The sequence below is a fragment of the Calonectris borealis genome, chromosome 2 (assembly GCF_964195595.1).
Source record: "Calonectris borealis chromosome 2, bCalBor7.hap1.2, whole genome shotgun sequence".
Lineage (NCBI taxonomy): Eukaryota > Metazoa > Chordata > Aves > Procellariiformes > Procellariidae > Calonectris > Calonectris borealis.
Genome location: NC_134313.1, coordinates 39,535,188 through 39,553,016, shown reverse-complemented (window position 1 = coordinate 39,553,016; position 17,829 = coordinate 39,535,188).

Below are 17,829 nucleotides of genomic sequence, written 5' to 3'. Positions count from 1 at the left end.
GCGCCCCGCCCGCTCTTCCTCCCCGGCCACCTCCGGCACCGCCGCCTGCTCGTCCCGGCCCTGCCTCCGCGCTGCCAGCTCCCACTCCCGCCGTCTGGCCCTTGCTTCTCTCCATTGTCTTCCCACTTCTTGCGTGGAGGTAGCAACTGCTCTTTTTTTTCTTTTTTTTTTCCCCCCTCCTCGACACAGCTCGCTGATCTTCCCCACCTCTTCCCCCCCATGGCCATGTGTTTCCCTGTTTGCCCTCCTCAGCTAAGGCCCTACCCTCCAGGGTGTCCTCAACCCATGTTGAGCTCCCTTTGAAGTACGCTCCCATTATGTCTGCAGGCTCCGGACCATATTCTACCAACGTCTCCAGCTGGGTTGCTTACCCTCAGATCTCCTCTTCCAGGAGGTAGCGCTGCCTATGGAAATAACTTCTGCCCAACACCCATTCCATGTGTAATGTGCGTTCTTCAGTTTTTGCATCCCATCAGCTTTGCCACTGCATCTCAGTCTTGCTTCTCCACCGCCTCGGTTGCAACATTAATCATGTCCTTCCCTTTAAATTGGAAAATTGTACTGAAAACCTACTGGTTTTATCCTGCCTAGACTGTAAATGCTTGGGGTCATGCACTTGCATGTCTCCCACCACAGTAAGGAGTTTCAACAGACCGCAGAAGGTGGTTGTATGCTATCGATGCTAAATCAGTGATGAATCTGAAATCCATTTCCTTAATAAAATAACAAAGTTCAAACAACGTAATATATGAGGTTGGCCACAGCCCAATTCTGAGCATCTCCTTAGGGATGCTATAGACTTTAATTTTTGTTACACCTATCTCCAGCCTCGGACGCTGTTGGTGAAGTGCCAAAGAATCAGATCTTGTGCATCATAAGGAAAGAAATGGAAAAACAAGTAGTAATACCAGAGATTTATCTCTGCATTACCTCTGTTAGCTCAGGCATTCATGAACTGAAATGCGTATTACAACGAAAACAGAACAAAATATATTGTGTAGATAGTCACAGCAGAAGCTATTTGTATGCTTTTAAAGCATGTCAGCACGGCTTTCAGTGAGAACAACAAGAGGTTCAAAGAAACAGGAGCTAAGTTCAATCAGTTGATGGAAAATGCAAGAGGCACTTATTAAACTCAACCCCTCCAGATGCGCTCTGGGGTGGGTTTTATCACAGTGTCTTCATCTTTAGGTTTAATATACCTTTTAAAGACACAAAACCTCTTAAAATAATGTGATCATAAATGTAAAGAAGGAAGCATTCTGATCCAAATACATGTTTTAGTGTCGTGGGTGAGATTTGAATAAGACATAGAGCTGCATCTCTCCAAAAGATTGATGCCAGTGAGAATTGGCTCAGATTATTTTATGTTTTTCATCATTTACAATATTATTTAGGTCCCTTTAGGCAGAGAGTTTCGTCCCTTGAAGAATTACAGGGATAGCAAATAGAGCATAAGAGTCAGCTAGGAGAGCTCCTCCAATTTTCACAAGAACTATACAACCTGACAGGTTGTTCTCCCCTTTTTCCTGACCTCTGGCTCCGAGCAGGGTCTGCAGTGTCTCATACACGCCTGATTCTAATCCAGCATGGTCATATATCACCACTTTCCCCACAGATCCTGAGTGATGTGTGAGAGGACTTGCAACAATTTAAATGCAGGGAAGACTGTGAGACATTTGGATGTCTTGATAATGAGGAATATAAAATATCACAGATACACAAACCACAAAGTACTTCCCTCAGTACTTCAAATGCAGAACTGACTGCCTAGGAACATAGAAGTCCTTTCTCCAAGGAGCCACTAGTTTCTGCGTGAAACCTCAGCTGTTACTCCTGAAGGAAATTACAACAGAAGAAATCCTGGATTCTCACCCAAGGGGTGACAGAGAGAGACAGGGCAGATATCCGGTACATCTGGATTAGAGTTTTATGTTTAGTGATATAGTTTGAGATTAGCATACCCTTCATAAGAAAAGTATTCATATTTGACTCATTCTGCAAACACCAGGGACAAATACAATTTTTGCAGTGAATCACAAAATAGCATTGTCTAGAAATAAAAAGCGTTAGCGAGGCCCATCTTCTCTCTGCTGACTTGGGTTGGGTGCACCTGCCCTTTAGCCTTAGTGATCTCAAACTCCAGCACCTACTGAAAGGCAATTATAGCTACTCTGCTGTAGCTAATGGAAAGCAAAAGCATGCCCAGAGCGTGATACATCCCATCACAAAATAGTACTTCAGGCTTCTGGAGAAGCTCACCTCATTCCTTTGTCTAAGAAGAGAGTGCAGACAACTACCTTAGCCTACTCACTGAATTTTTAGATAGCTAATGTGAGGCGAGAAGAATCCTCTCCTCACTGATGGCCCATAGCAGAGAGATCACGCAGTTCTAAAAACAGTAATACAGGAGCGATGATGTTAAACTGAGGGCATGGCTCTTACCCCAGCTATTTTTGAAGATGTTCAACTACGAACATGGAAGAACACACACTAGATGTAGGTCAGCTTTCTACCAGGTGCAATATTTCATAACCACTCCAGCTTTTGTCAGAAGGCAGTAAGGATTTCTGGTATTGTTGCGTTCAGCAAACACTTCCACGTCATCTCGCATAATTGCTTCATGTGATCACCATCGTTACTCGGTCTCTGTGATCAGCTCTCTAACATGCGATCTTACATTCTGTGACTATTTCAGGTGAACTCAGTGTGTCTCGCCCACTCTGAGGTGCCAGCAATCATACACTGGTACATCTATACATTACATTTCCATTTCACCCTTTGGTACTCCTGATACTAGGAAACCTAAATCTGACGGTCATAAATGTTATGGATTCTAGGGCAATCTAGAGAAAAAGAAAAAAATTCAAGGTACCTTACTATGCCTGAAGGTGATAAGTCATTTTAAGAATAAAATACATTTGCCTGTTATTCCTCAGCAGACTGAATTTGCCAGACTAATCATAGAGAAGCTCAATTAAAGTGAGTTATAAAAATCAATAACATTAAATCAATTACATACAAAACAATACATTCTAGGTCAGGATGAAGAACAAAACTGATAAGGAGCTCAGCTATCTGCCCTTTCTTCTGACCCCAGAAGTCTTCAAAATTCTCTCATTCAGTTTAATTTCTCTTTCAATTTTTCAACGACCTCACTCCAGGAAGGGACTCACATGCTCATGTCACAGGGATTTTCTGTGGTACGTCTCACCGTCACATCAGAGCTCCACCCATAACTTATAACCGGTTTTCCTATAGTCCTGTTAGAGAGAGAGGAAAGCACCTTAATTTCCCAAACTTTCCAGTGGGGAAAAACAACATGAGATGGTGAAGAGATTTATCCAGTATCCCTCAAGGATTTTTGTACGAGGCAGGAGTGAATTTTCCAAGACAAGTCCATAAGCTCGGCCAGAGGACTATTTTCATTCATGACTTAATGTTCATACTCTTGATCCCAGACGGCTGCCCACAAGACACAATTTTATGGCCTGGGGGTCCCAGCAGAAGGAAAAATTCCTCAGGAATATCCTCTCGGTTCCACCGTGTCTGGGAAGAACACAGCCGTTCACAGCGGCTCACACACGGGTGGATTTGCAGGGACGGTTTTCCTCCCAAAGCCTGGCCCCCAGCTGAGCAGAGGCCAGCACACGCTGCTCAGGAATCTCAGTCATGGACCTTCTGCCCCAGCAAGAGCCTTCCCTGTGCCCAAAGCCCTGCACGCCCGGGGGGTATTCCCACCGGCGCGTGTAACACGGAGAGAAGCTGCGCCCGTACCCTCTTGGACATCAACAAAAAGCACTTTTGGAGGCCTCATGGCCTTGCTTTCTCCGTCTGAGCAGCAAAGGGAAGTTGCAGACGCAGGCTGGGAGAAGCAGCAAGGGCTTGCAGGCGGCAAGGGCTGCGCCTCTCTCCTCCTGACAGCCCTCATCCAGGGAGGCAACAGCTGACCTTTATATTTACCTCACAAGACTTGTCAGTTGCTATTCTTGCTCTCAAATAAGGGCTGGAGAAGGCTGCATGGGTACGTGTGCCGTTAATGATAATGCTGCAGGAACTAATCTCACAATTACTGGTAGCAACAAGGAAATCCATCAAACAAGCACTCCGTGAGGCGCCAAGCAATCGGTATTCCTAGTTGTCTTGGGTATCTGGGTACATTTGGCCATGAGAGAAATTTTGCTGGTTAGCTGAGCGTCCGATCTGTCTGTCTGTCTTTGGCACAGACTGGGGCAAGGATTTCACACACATCTGGAACAACCCACTGAAATGGCCAGGTTCACCCTAGTTCGCGGTGGCAGAGACAAGGACACACACAACCGGTACGGGCTCCGCTGAGCGGGAGGGGGGATGCTGAACCAGAGGAGGACAGGCGTCGGGCACACGGGCCACGCTGCCGGCCAAGGGGAGGTCAGGGAGACCAGGCTGGGCCTGCAAGGAAGGGCCCTAAACATCGCCTCTCCCCAGGCATGTCCCTGGGGAGGTTAGAGCCCAGAGCTGTCCCTCTGGGGACAGCACAGAGGGGAGCCCACAACATGTGACCCTATTGCGGATGGCTGCTTGCAGGCCTGTTCCAGGGAGTCTGTGAGGAACCATCCACCGAAGGCCAGGAGCAGATGAGAGCCTGTCTGTCCCGCTAGGACCTCCCAGTGGAAAGGGCCACTGAGCCAGGGATGGCTTCAGCCATCAAACACATCCTTGATGCCAGGGACCTTGCCTTGCTCTCACCACGTGCAGCACCAGGCCTGCCGTTAGCCGTTAGCGTCAGCAGCAATATTTAGTTCGTTCAGCTCTAAAGTTGTAGCCATGTCACAAGCACGGGGAAACCATGCTGCTGGAGTGATGGATCTGGGCGTCACTATCAAAATGAAGAAAAACATTTGAGCACAGCTGGGCTGGTGTGGCGTTTTCCAGCATCCAGGCAGAAGCAATTTGAGCAAATTGCTGGGGCTATGTTATTTTAGTGCCCAACCCACTGCTGTCCCACTGGAGGAGAAGATAATGGGAGAAAAGCTGGAGCTGGAATTTGCAGAAAGTGAAACCCTCACTCAAGGGCAAAACATCCACCGTGTGTGTTTGTTGTGAACACGGATTTCCTTCGTAATGTAAGACACGTGATACATTCACATGTAAGAGCATATACAACATGAGACTGAGAAATGAAAACTGAGTAGAGAGGGAAAATGATCAGTGCAATTTAAAGGAGGTTTGTGATACCAAGGGCAACTCCTGCTCCTGGAATCCTGTTACAACCTCAACTGTTGCTAAAAAAAAAAAGAAAATTTAGCCTTCAAGCTTAAAGACACCACCCAGCTATACCATCAGGGCTGAGAACCCCCAAATAAATACCAGAAGAACTGAGAATGTCATCTTCTTTAAAAATCTCATGATTCTGAAAACAATCTCAATATCTGGGGGAGAAGGAGATGGGGGCAGCACAGTTTTGGAATACTTGAGGCTAGAGATGTCGCAACTGCCTTCTCACTCCTTTCAAGTGAGGAAATATGGGAAGAAAGACAAACACACTATCTGTCTTGAATGGCTGGGCAACAGGCTATATATAGAATCTGCTCTGTCCTACTTAAGTTATGACTAATGCTAAACAATTAGAAATTCAGATGTCTGCATATTTGAAGGAGCAAACATCTCTAATGCACCATTTGTTGTTCATTAAAAAATGGAAGAATCAAAGTCTCTCTAAGCTCTGACTAGGCTGCACTTATCAACAGGTGCGTGTTGCTGGAAGTGGAGCCCCATGAGACTAATTGCAAGGGATAATGAACAAGATGAGGCGTTTCTTGGAAAAAAAGATTGTTGTCTTTATAACGACCATACTCATGCCAAAGACTGCAAATTCTTTAGGGAAGGGACTTTCTTTTTTGTACCATGCCTGCCTGGTGTCTAGCACAACGGCACCCTAGTCTGCGACTAGGAATCCTAAGTGCTACTGCAGTTCAAGCAGTACATTATAGTAAATAGTAGTACTAAATCAGCTGGGAACATGAAGGTGGTTTTCATCAGCATCTCCGATGTACAGGATCAACAAACATTTCTCTAAGCCAGAGGCCAATGGAGTTTTATTTGAAAACACTTCATTTTTAGGAGGAGAAGACAATGCTAATACAAAACTACAGCTTACTCTCGGGAGTTTGGCAGGACTTTTTGTCTGGTTCCTCTAATTCAGGGCTGCAGTGTCTGGAAGCACTGGAGTGGGTTTTGGTATAGCCAAGATGAAAGACTCAGTAAAGGAATCAAAGTACAGAATAAAAACACAAATCATGCCAGCCAATAAATGGAAGAAATTATCAGTCTCCACCGGACAAAATTTTCAGATTTCTCAACCATTCCCATTCTCACTGTGGGTTACTGTTATTGCAAAGCATATACTTAATGAGTTTGCTTACTGGATGGTTTCCTTCATCTCTCTTCTGCTTTGTCATCATTATGCATGTAATGACAGGGGCTACGGGTGGCACTGTCACACACACATCATCATATATTATGCTTTTAGCAAGAGAAGATTTTAGTCTGGAAGAAAATACTGGCTTTATTCTTAACTCCCGATGCTGGGAGAGCAAAATGAATGGCAATGGAGGTATTGTAGCTGCTTATCTACAACTAGGAGCTTCCAGTAAACTTAGAAGCAGGTATATCTTTGGCCTGAGGATGTCATTAAAAAACCCCTTTGTTCCAGGCGAGTGGATATGAAAATCAAATAAGACAAACTATGAATATTCCTAAGCACTAAGTTTTTTATTTCTCCTTCACCAGGAAAGAGCGGTGCCAGTGGCCTGACATCAGGCCACTTGATAAGAAGCAGATCTCAAACTGCTTTGCAAATATTACTTCACTGAATTTAATGAAGTTAATGAATAGCCATATGTAACTAATTTTGTTTAGCACTGAAATGCATTCTGTAATGAGATAGTCCAACACCACCTAGAATCAAGGCCCACAGACTGGGCTAAAACTAGCACCAGGACATGTGTATAGATAATGGACCCAAGCACGGCTACAGGACGGGTGTGTTACGGGCAAGCCTACCTCATGTAATGGGTGCAGAGCTGCTTGGACTACCCAAGCTTGCATCATACTGCTCCGGCAAGGCAATGCCGCATCTCATGTAAGAGTCTTGCTCAGGGCTGGTGGCTTCTCACTTTTCTTTGCAAGAGCAGGCTCATGGGTTTGGAGCAGCAGTAGCTCAGCGCTCTCTCACTGTGCTCCGCTGTACATGCCCTTGGATCGACAGTTAAACTGAAACTTGGCTAAAACCATCTAGGTAAATGCCAAGAGCTCTTCAGCACCCTTCTCTGACGTAACCTGGCTCATCCGGATGAAGTTTTTACTAAATGACAGAGGAAGGATGAGATTTTAGGAGTGAATAACTAAAGCAGAGAGCCATAGGGTGGCCTCAAAGACATTAGGAGCTACAAGTTCACAGCTCCTAGGATGCTTGCAAATGGAAGACAGCTGCTACCAGAGGAGCCAAAGCTTTTTTAAAACTTAAAAAACAACATCAGAACCGTAACCAGTAATTAAAGTCTAATTTTAAATAATACTTTAGTTGATAGTGTCTCTTTTGAGGCAGCCACATATATGGGCATACAAAGGTTGGGAATATCCCTATAAGGTTTTTTCAGTTCCCTTAGTGAAGGCTGTGTGAAAAATAATTTTGAAGCAGCCAAATTTAAGGTGTTAACAGTGAATGCCATTGAACTTTAGGTGTTGCTGTAAGACAGCAGCGTGAATAATAATAAACTCCCTGAGCTTGTCTCTCTTCAGTTTTCTACGAGTATCTTGTGCTCAAGGAAGATTTTAAAAACCCTTGGCTCATCTGAACCTCCAAGAGATGCCACCCCAGGAAGTCTGCTCAGCAAGGCCTCTACCATGAGAAACGGATTCAGAGGAACCTTCAGAAACACGTCTAGTTAAAGGGTTGACACAAAAGCACTTAGAGCTTAGTCAGAATTGCTCTTAGGCTTGAGACTGAGAAAGGTCTCTTCCTCTGCTAGTAGGAGAAGGAAGAGGGTCTCTGGGTGTAATGTGGGGAGTACATCTCAGTCCCTCGCTTGTCCTACCTGTATTAATGATCCTGAGGGGGAAAAGGTACTGGTGCCGACTCAGGGAATGAAATTGTGCATTCTGAAATCTAGAGTTTTGACACTGACTGTAATTAAACTTGTTTTGGCCCCCAACTGAAAAGCACACACTTTCCTCCTATTTGTCTTGGCAGAGCTTTTGGCAGAGCTGTGTGATGGAGGCTGGCTGGCTGTTGCAGAACAGGAATAGAAAGGAGATGCCAATAAAAGAAAACTGGTGAACTGGAAAAGAAGGGCAGCGGTAAGTGAACTGCACTGTCATGTCTTTATCATGTCAGCAAGAACAATGACAGTAGGTACATATGTGTGACTCAAGATACCCTCCAATTTCACTACTACAGTGAAGAGGTGGAATTTCTCTCTGGATCCTTTTGCTATTTCTATTAACAAACAAACCTCAAATTAAAGAAATGAGCAAGAAGGAATATTGTGCATTTCACAACCAGCCAACATTTCCACCATAACTCTATCTAGACCCAGGAAACACTCAAGTAGGTCCTTCAGGGAGCAAGGAAAGGAGATATTAATCCATTCTGAGAGTGAAGGAATAGTGGCACGTATTTTTTTGTTGTAGCTGGGAACTGTGTCTCTTGCCGCAGGCACAGGACCATCCTCCCTCCTTCAGCTGCTTAGCGACACGTGAGGACAAACTTCTAATAAACAACACGTCCTACAACCTATCTAAGGGGTAAATATCCCAGTTTTGGCACCTCAGAATAGGTCTTCATTTCAAAAAGTGAGCTACACGATAATCCCTTCAAAAATCCATTAGAGTTAACACCAAGCAGAGTCAAAATCGGCTGATGGAAAACAAGCCATTATTTGACTCTTCCTTTGTAGAGAATGAAAACAAAGTCCTAGTTTGGGATCAAGGCCAGATTTCAAATCTTGAACACAGTCCCGAAGTGCAACCTTGTCTCTCTGCATGATTCTGCTTGAGATACTACACAGAGCTTGAGGCAGAGCCGCCTCATGCTCCAAAGAGCGAATGCTGTAGCTTAAATATCTTTACACGTTATCTGTCATTATGACTGGAGCCACTAAGTTTTCCATCTGCGCGTATTTCCACCACAGTATCACAGAGATCCTATTCAGTTTTACTTTTGTCTTCTAAGAATTGGACATGAACGATGCCAACTGCAGAGGAGTCGCAGACAACAGCCACAGACAAAGACTGGTGAATCTTTTCACGCTCATTGACACCTACTGATAACCAATCTCTGTTCATTACCAAAACAGATAGTCTGCCTATCCTTCAGCCTTCAGTTATGGCTAGGATGTAGCTTGAGACAAAGATGTTTTCAAGAATCTAAACTGAAGTAAATCTTCCAGCGGCTTGTCTCTTCTGCCAGTGAATGAACTAAGTTGTTGTGAACTCACAGCATGTGTAACTCCTGGTGGTTTTGGAGAAATAAAGTAATATTTTGATAGCACAGTTTCAGATGGGGCACTGGCCTTCTCCAATTTGCCCGGCACAGCATCAGTATCGTGCCACTACCAGGATGCCAGTCTCAGACTGTACCTCCTGACCGTGCTCATCCCGAGTTCGTTTTCCCCTGGGAACTAACAGGTGCCTCACTCACTAGCCATAAACTAGCTGTGTCTTCAGCTGTACTATCTTTCTGAGTGCTGAAGAAGTAACAACTATTACAGTGCTTACCATACTTCACAAGTGCAGCGTGGGTCTGTCATTCATTTGACCGAAACTTCAGTCAAACAGTGCTCTCTGCCCCGGCTCCGCGTGCTAGGGCCCGACCACGCAGCTCCGTGCGCAGGGGCTCTGATGGGAAGCGGTCTGTGGCTTAGGGACTTCGTGATCCAACGACAGGCTTTGTGTTCAATAGAATAGAATTTTAATAGAATAATATAGAATTTTCTTTCGTGAATCTGTCTGAACAAAGATTGATTGAGATGTGCTCTGTCTGTGAATGACATCTGCATTAAAAATAAACAAGGCCCATAACAGATCCTAACATGTCACGTGATTGTGATAGGAAAAAGAGAACTTCAGTTATACAACCACCCATAAAACTGGCGAAATCCTTCTTTTCCTAGGAAAGATATCTTTGCATCTAACATTGCTGCCCTTACCCTGGAAAAGAAATTGATTTTATAATTGATTGTAGAAGTCTTGATTCTTCCACAATATAAACAATGCAGATGATCACCCAGCTCAGATTTCCAGTGGAAATACCAGAAATTCCAGCAGTGCTTTGAAAGGCTGGTAGATTGCTTGCTTTGTGCCTCTAGCTGAGGAAATAACATCTCTCCGAGAAGAAGAGAAGAATGGAATGATGTTTATCCAAAAAGGCTAAGCTTCCTGATTCCCCGTTATTCATTTATTTAGCTCGAATCATCCCATACCTACAGGTGGGAGCCAAGAGGTGGTGCTAGAACTCAGCTATCTTGTACCCAGCAAACTGTCTGTTCCATCTGGTTTTCAGGTGGAAAGATGTAAAAGATGGCTGTGCTCGCTATGCTTTATAATATTCCCACCCTATGTTGTTTAGTCTCTCTCAGTGCTGTTAGGAAGAGTATAACCTGTTTTGTAGTTTTAGGGGCTAGTTGTTCTGGAAAGCAATCATCCTCAATTCTTTCTGCTCGCTTCCTAGAGTTCTTGAAACTGTTCACTCCTCGGCTACATCCAGAAGCACTCATTATCAATATAATGAGAACAACTACCTCAAATGCAAATATTCATGAGTTAATCTCGTCTCATTGTCCCTAAATTGAGCACTAGAGCAACACACTACCAAATACGAGTGAGTCAAATCACGCTTAAAACTAACACCAGGCCTTTCATCAGTGACAAATGTCCTACTTCGGGGATGAATTACCAGAAGCTCTTTCAGAGACAGTGAATCGCACTACATTTTGGGTTAAGGGCCTTGAGTAAGAAAGCAAGAACACCGGAGATAGACACTTACAGCATCACTGACAGGAGCATCTGCCATAGCTGAGGCTTTTTGTGCCCTGCTGGTGCATGGCTGAACTGGGAAATCATCCCCTGGTAATTGTTCCCTCTATGCAGCCATCCTCAAAAGGAAATTTTGGTGCTGCCAGTGGAAATTTGAGCAATGTCAGGAAGAGCAGGTACATCTCTGCTGAGAGAACCATACAGCGAGATTTCAGTGGCAGTTTTGCAGTGCAGACCTTTCCAAATCAAAAACTAAGCAGAGACCACGAGAGCAGTGAATAACCATTTTTATTATCAGCTAACAGTACTTATCACTCATTACCTGCACCACCCTTTAGCAACTGATTTTAAAAGGCCCCCAAAAGAATCCTCCTCTTATAGCTTCCAGTGTGTTTTCCATATTTATCTCCATTAAAATCTGGACAATCAAGCCTCCTTCATCAACTTCATTTATTCTATGAAAACAGCCCACTAAAGACTGTTATTTCAGAATCAACAAGAGGTAGCTAATAAATTGTAGCATCGTGATCAATGGTTAGGGAATTTCTTGAAGAGTTCCTAAACAATTAGCTGATAGAGCACTTGAAGTGAAATTTTTGTAAGCTGCTCATGAATAAACCTGGGTTTATTTCATCTTAAAAAGAGCATACTGAGATAACAAATTCAAATGCTAGGATATTATGTAATTTGTCATTATTATATTCTTATATAATTTGTATAACATTGCATTGTTATGCACTAGACCAATTTTCTTTGGAACAAATGGATATAACAGCCACCTTTCATTTTGGGATAAGTGTAAGCATCAATTATAGTACTCTAGGGAATCAGACAATAAACGATACTATTCTCTGTCCCCAAAATGCGCACACGTCACCAATAAAGCCATACATCAGCATGACTAGCAGGGGAAGTTTATTGGACGTTGTTTTTGGAAGGCTATCCATCTGAAAGAGGCTGAGAAGACTAAAGCTGCTGAGAAAGAAAAGCAGAAAAGCTCATGACATGATCAGAGCAAGCTCTGGGCACACAGCTCCGAGTACTCAGTACTGCAAATCTGACCTGGCGCCTGCCAGTATTGGATCAAAAGTGCTGCAGCCACCTGGTGCAAAGTGCTGCTGGATCAAAATTCTTCAAAAGCAAGTTAATTTTGTACCAGCGGGGTTTGTGCTGCTCTGGGTATCATCTGTTCCCCCTAAAGCTGGCACAGAAGATGGAGGCAGTATAAATACCACAGCACGTGATGCGAGTAATTTGACAGAAAAGGGAGCATATATTCATGCTCCAGCTGGATCAGTGGGTGATCTGGTGGTGAGCAGCTCTACCAGCAATGAATGTGGCACCACCACCAAAAAAAGAGAGAGGACTTTCAGGCTAAGAACTGACTGAAAAAGGAGTCCAAACTACAAACAATTATCCTTTGTTTCTTGATTCTTTCACCAAGGTTTTGACAAAGAATCACCATTTTGTCAGCTTTTATGTTTCATTGGCTGCGGATTCATGTCCAAATGGGTAACAACAGTACATTTAGACTACAACAGAATATTTTGCTTAAAATAGCCCATTTGGCAACATATATCCAAGTTTCGTAATAAAATAGCAACAGCGTTGTTATTTAGTATTTTTAATGAACTGAGAAGATCAAAGCATTTAAAATAAGATACAAACCAGCAGATAAAGTATTTTGAGCTCTCATGGTCCCTCTCCCTGTCAAAGAACACACAAATAAAACTAAGTCACAAGATTGGAGATCATTTCTTTCCTTTTTTTTTTGTAAACCTATTCTGTTACTGAGTGCTGTCCTAACAGAGCCTCACTTCAAGTAGAACATCCTTCACCATTTAGAGTTTGCCCATGACTTGGTGGAGGTAATGGGCGGATGTGTTTATCCCATAGGAAATACCTGGAGCCAGCATTTCCTGGTGTGTTATTTCATTAGCAATTCATGAATGCTTGCTAATGCATTATCACGAGAATTTACACCACCAGAAAAAGCACTTGGGGTGATCTACAGGCAATTTTGTAGTTCCTGGTCTTTCCATAATTGTGTGCTCACTATTGTCTTTTTGAGAAGTTTTATTTCCTACCTTTTTGTGGACAGCCACTTCCACCCTTGCATAAGAAACAAAAAGTAGAGTTAAGCTAAGACTTGGAAGACCAGTGCTCAGTTCCTTTCTCTGCTACTGTCATCCTAGGTGACTTTGAGCAAGACATGTGCTGTTTCAGTGCCTGACTTCCTTAACCCTGAAATATTCTGTCTGAAGATGCTTGCAGTAAAGAATATAAGGTACACAGAAGTTACTGTCCTGGAGGCCCTATGACCTTACATGAGATATGCATGGCCCAGGAGCTTCCTAGGTCATCTCAGACGTGCCAGTCCCTCAGTGCTGTGATGTCTCCTCCCCTCCTACCAGGTTTATTTTGGAGCTCACAGATGGATGTCTCAGTAGAATGCCTCTAATCAGGCACAATATTTTGCATGTAGTTAATAATTCATACATTTCAAACAGTTCAGATTTTCCTAATTAATGTTTTGCATCATGATCGTATTTACAGTAATTGGGACTGATATTTGAAGTACAGTAAAAGCTGTCATCTCATTCCCTCCTAAAGAACCCAATTACCTTCATTTGTTAGCAAATTCATACTAACATTTGGGTTTATTACACTTGACAATATAAAGCCAGCTCCTTCCGTGATGCAGTTCAGCAGAGTGCCATCAGCCCAGGCCTAAAAGATGCTGCAGACCTAGTCTTGGAGGCTAGAGTTGGGAGTGCCTTCCTGGCTTAGATCCTGACAGCAAAACCAATCAAAAAGTGTCTACAGGACAAGAATTTCCCTTGTGCCCATGTTAGACTTCAGCCCATGACTACTGAGGAAGATGACAGCTTTTGTAATCAGCCATTTCTCTGAACTTCACGTGCTACAGGAGACAGCTTGTGCCCAGGATCACTCAGCCCAACTTCCACCTAATTCCTCACACCTAGTGTTTTCAATTAGCACCTCTGAAGACCTACAGCCAGCCAAGAGGAAATATTAGGCACGGAAACTGGGGCAAAAGTCAGACCACATGAACCAAGGCATTAGTCTTTTTGAGTTTTCCCATCTCTCGATTATAGTCCTAAAGGATGGCTGCAGAGTGGCACATGCTACTCATTGAAAGCCATAGCTGCCGCTGCATCCAAAAGTTAATTTCATGATCAGGTGTTAAAATACATCTGTTTATATGGCTATGTCATATAGCCATATATGCCTCAGCAAGGTGTTTACAAGTATGCCGTACGGGCACTGCAGAGCGAGTCAGCCGTTCCACAGACGGGAAAGAGGATGGAAGAGTGCCATACTTGCTTCTCATTCTGGGAAGTCCTATTTCAGCTACTGATTGTTACCAAATAACCTAATCAGCAGTAACAGCAATATTTGGCACTTAAAAACACTTTATATTCAAAGAGCTACACAAGCAGATTAGGTAGAAAATTAATCCCTAACTAATTAGCAAAGGAAGCAAGCAAAACCAACATTTTAGGATCAGAAAACAGACCTACAGGAGCAAGGTCAGATCGTTAGAGCAGAGTCATTCATTTCTTGTGGCTTTCTGTAGGGAAACAGGTGTTTTTCAACAGGGGAATAAGGTAAGCTATGATTTTAACAGATGTTCGTGGGTCAAGGTCAGGCCTAGTGGGATGCTTTGAGTTGCCTAATTAATAAATATTTAAACACTAAGGAAAAAAATGTTTACATCACACTCACCCCAGCTACAGCAGAGGTTTAAAATGGGCTTGTTACAGTGTGTTAGTGAGCGCCAAAGACGCCTCTCTGCCTGGGGTAAGCAAGATGTGAATGCAAAACAGGAATCAGGAGGTCCCACCCTTCCCACCTACCTACTGAGAAAACCAAATTTGTCTCTGCGTGAAATTTCAGCACAAAGTTTTCCAACTGAAATCAGTTCCATGATTCAACAGTTCAATAAGCAGAAACCTCTCTCTCTTCTTGGTAATTTTCCCAAGAGTTTCCTCCAACTATTTTAGCTCTTAATTTGTCTCTCTCTCTCTTTTCTTTTCTTTTCTTTTTTTTTTGCTACAAGCAACTTCTTCCCCAAGCACCTATCTACAATTGAATCCTGCTCTAAATTCATGTCAAGATCAGCTTATGTATTCATTGCTGAATGAATTTCAAATATGTGCTCCTTGTGTTCCTTTCCCAACAGGATAGAGAGGCCTCTTGAGTTGCTTTAAATGTCTCATTACAAATGCTTCATTAGAAACTACGTCACAGATTGTGTCAATCTGGTCCACGCTTTCATGCCAAAAAGTAAAGACTTTCAAGCTGTGCCTTTCTTACCATTAAGTTTCCAATCTGTTTTTAGAATCTCAATCAGTTCTTTAAGGAATGCAAATGTTACTTCTCCCTTTAGTGCTGAAACTAGCCATTGGGAAATGCACATGCATAATGCTTTCCTGTTCCTGCATGTATTGAAACAATAATCAATGCTGGAAGGGCAGACTACTTTCTATATCTTTTCTGAAGGGCAGGCAGACCTTCTACGCTCATAGGGACAGACCACCTTCTTCACATTGTGTGAACAGAAATAATTCAGTTGAAATCAATATTACATGTGACAAGAGTTTAATCAAAATCAGTGTGAGAAGCTTAAGTCTATTGGGGCTGAAGCTGATCTTATGATAATGTAACATGAGTCAAGTTTCTTTGAGCCTGTTTTTCCCCTCAGCCAGGCCTGGTTTACACCACCGTAAACGTACTTACTTCAAGGGACTACTCTTAACTGCTACTTTCTGCTTAGTGCAACTTGGCTCCATTGTTTCCCACATACTCAGGAGCCCTACCTGCTTTACAGACATTGTGAACATCAGTTTTGTCAGTAATTCTTACTATGCTCTCTTATATCCAAACGGTAGAGGCCTTCTGCTTCTGTGGCTTCTGAGCCATGTGGTGAAACATGGATTATTTTGTTTGCTACTAATTCAGCCTTGGAAGCTAAGTAAGTCATTAAAAGCTCCTATTTGGTGTGAAACCCTAAGAACTAGTACAGAAAAGCATTCTCATGCAGATGATCAGCAGTAAAAATAGAGGCAACCAGTGAAAATGTGAGATGGAAAACTCAGCACCTCAGACGTGGGAAGCTCAACCCAAGTAAAAATAGGAGGTAGCATATACAAAATACCACACAAATTATTCCTTGTTGACAGTGGCAGAGCAGAAGGGAGATAGGATACCCATGCTGCTGACAGCTGTGGCCCCAGACAGCCTCAACTGTCTGACAGTCCTGGCTAAGATACACCAGACCATTGTCTTGCCTCAAGGTAGGATCACAGAGACTCCACATCATAGAATCATAAAATCATAGAATAGTTTGGGTTGGAAGGGACCTTTAAAGGTCATCTAGTCCAACCCCCCTGCCATGGGCAGGGACATCTTCAATTAGATCAGGTTGCTCAGAACCCCGTCAAACCTGACCTTGAATGTTCCCAGGGATGGGGCACCTACCACCTCTCTGGGCAACCTGTTCCAGTGTTTCACCACCCTCATTGTAAAACATTTCTTCCTTATATCTAGTCTAAATCTACCCTCTTTTAGTTTAAAACCATTCCCCCTTGTCCTATCACAACAGGCCCTGCTAAAAAGCCTTTCCCCATCTATCTTAGAAGCCCCCTTTTGTATTGAAAGGGGCAATAAGGTTTCCCCGGAGCCCTCTCTTCTCCGGGCTGAACAACCCCAACCCTCTCAGCCTTTCTTCATAGGAGAGGTGTTCCGTCCCTCTGATCATTTTTGTGGCCCTCCTCTGGACCTGCTCCAACAGGTCCATGTCTTTCCCAGGGTCTCACGAGAGCAGAGTAGACGGGCAGAATCGCCTCCCTCGACCTGCTGGCCATGCTTCTTTTGATGCAGCCCAGGATACGGTTGGCCTTCTGGGCTGCAAGCACACATTGTCAGCTCATGTGCAGCTTTTCATCCACCAGTACCCCCAAGTCCTACTCCACGGGGCTGCTCTCAATCCCTTCATCCCCCAGCCTGTATTGATACTGGGGCTTGCCCCAACCCACATATCAATCTTCCCTTACCATTACCAAGGTTTCCTAACACCTAATCTCAATATCCACACAGCCCATGAGTTTTCATCCTATCAAAACATTATTTGGAGGCCACAACTATGTCTCACTCAGTTTTCTTTGTATTAACCCCTTTCGGTTGCTTTCGTCTATCCACATACACTTTATTTCCCAGGACTGCATCGCCCATACTACCCTCCTCTAGACTCTACATCTATCTTGCAGGATGGTGGACACAATACTGGACACAAGACTAAGGTGAAACCTTATCAGTAGTGAGTAAAGTACTCCTCTTCATATATCCTGGTGTGATATCTGCTTTTTTATCCAAACAATGTGACATGGTTGATGTAAATTCAGTTGTGATCTGCTGTAATCCCTAGACTTTTTCAGAAAATCTGTGTCTACCTTCATTTTAGGTTTGTGCATTTTTCTTCCTAATAACAGAACTTCGCTTATTGGGCTGCAGCTTTTCAGCCCAGTAGTGTTTTTTTTCAGATTGTCAGTAACACTTAAGTCCTTTGCCACTTATGCTGCCCCTCCCAGATGGGTGTCATATGCAGGTTTAACAGGTATATTCTCTATTCCATCATCCAAACCATTAATGAAATACTGAATATAAAGTCCAGGTTATAACTCCTTGGACACATCTCCTCAGTTGGAAAGGTAAACATAACTACTGTCTGAACAAGGTTGTTTTTATACCAGATTTGCACTGGCTGTGTTGCATTTTCATCTAGAGCAA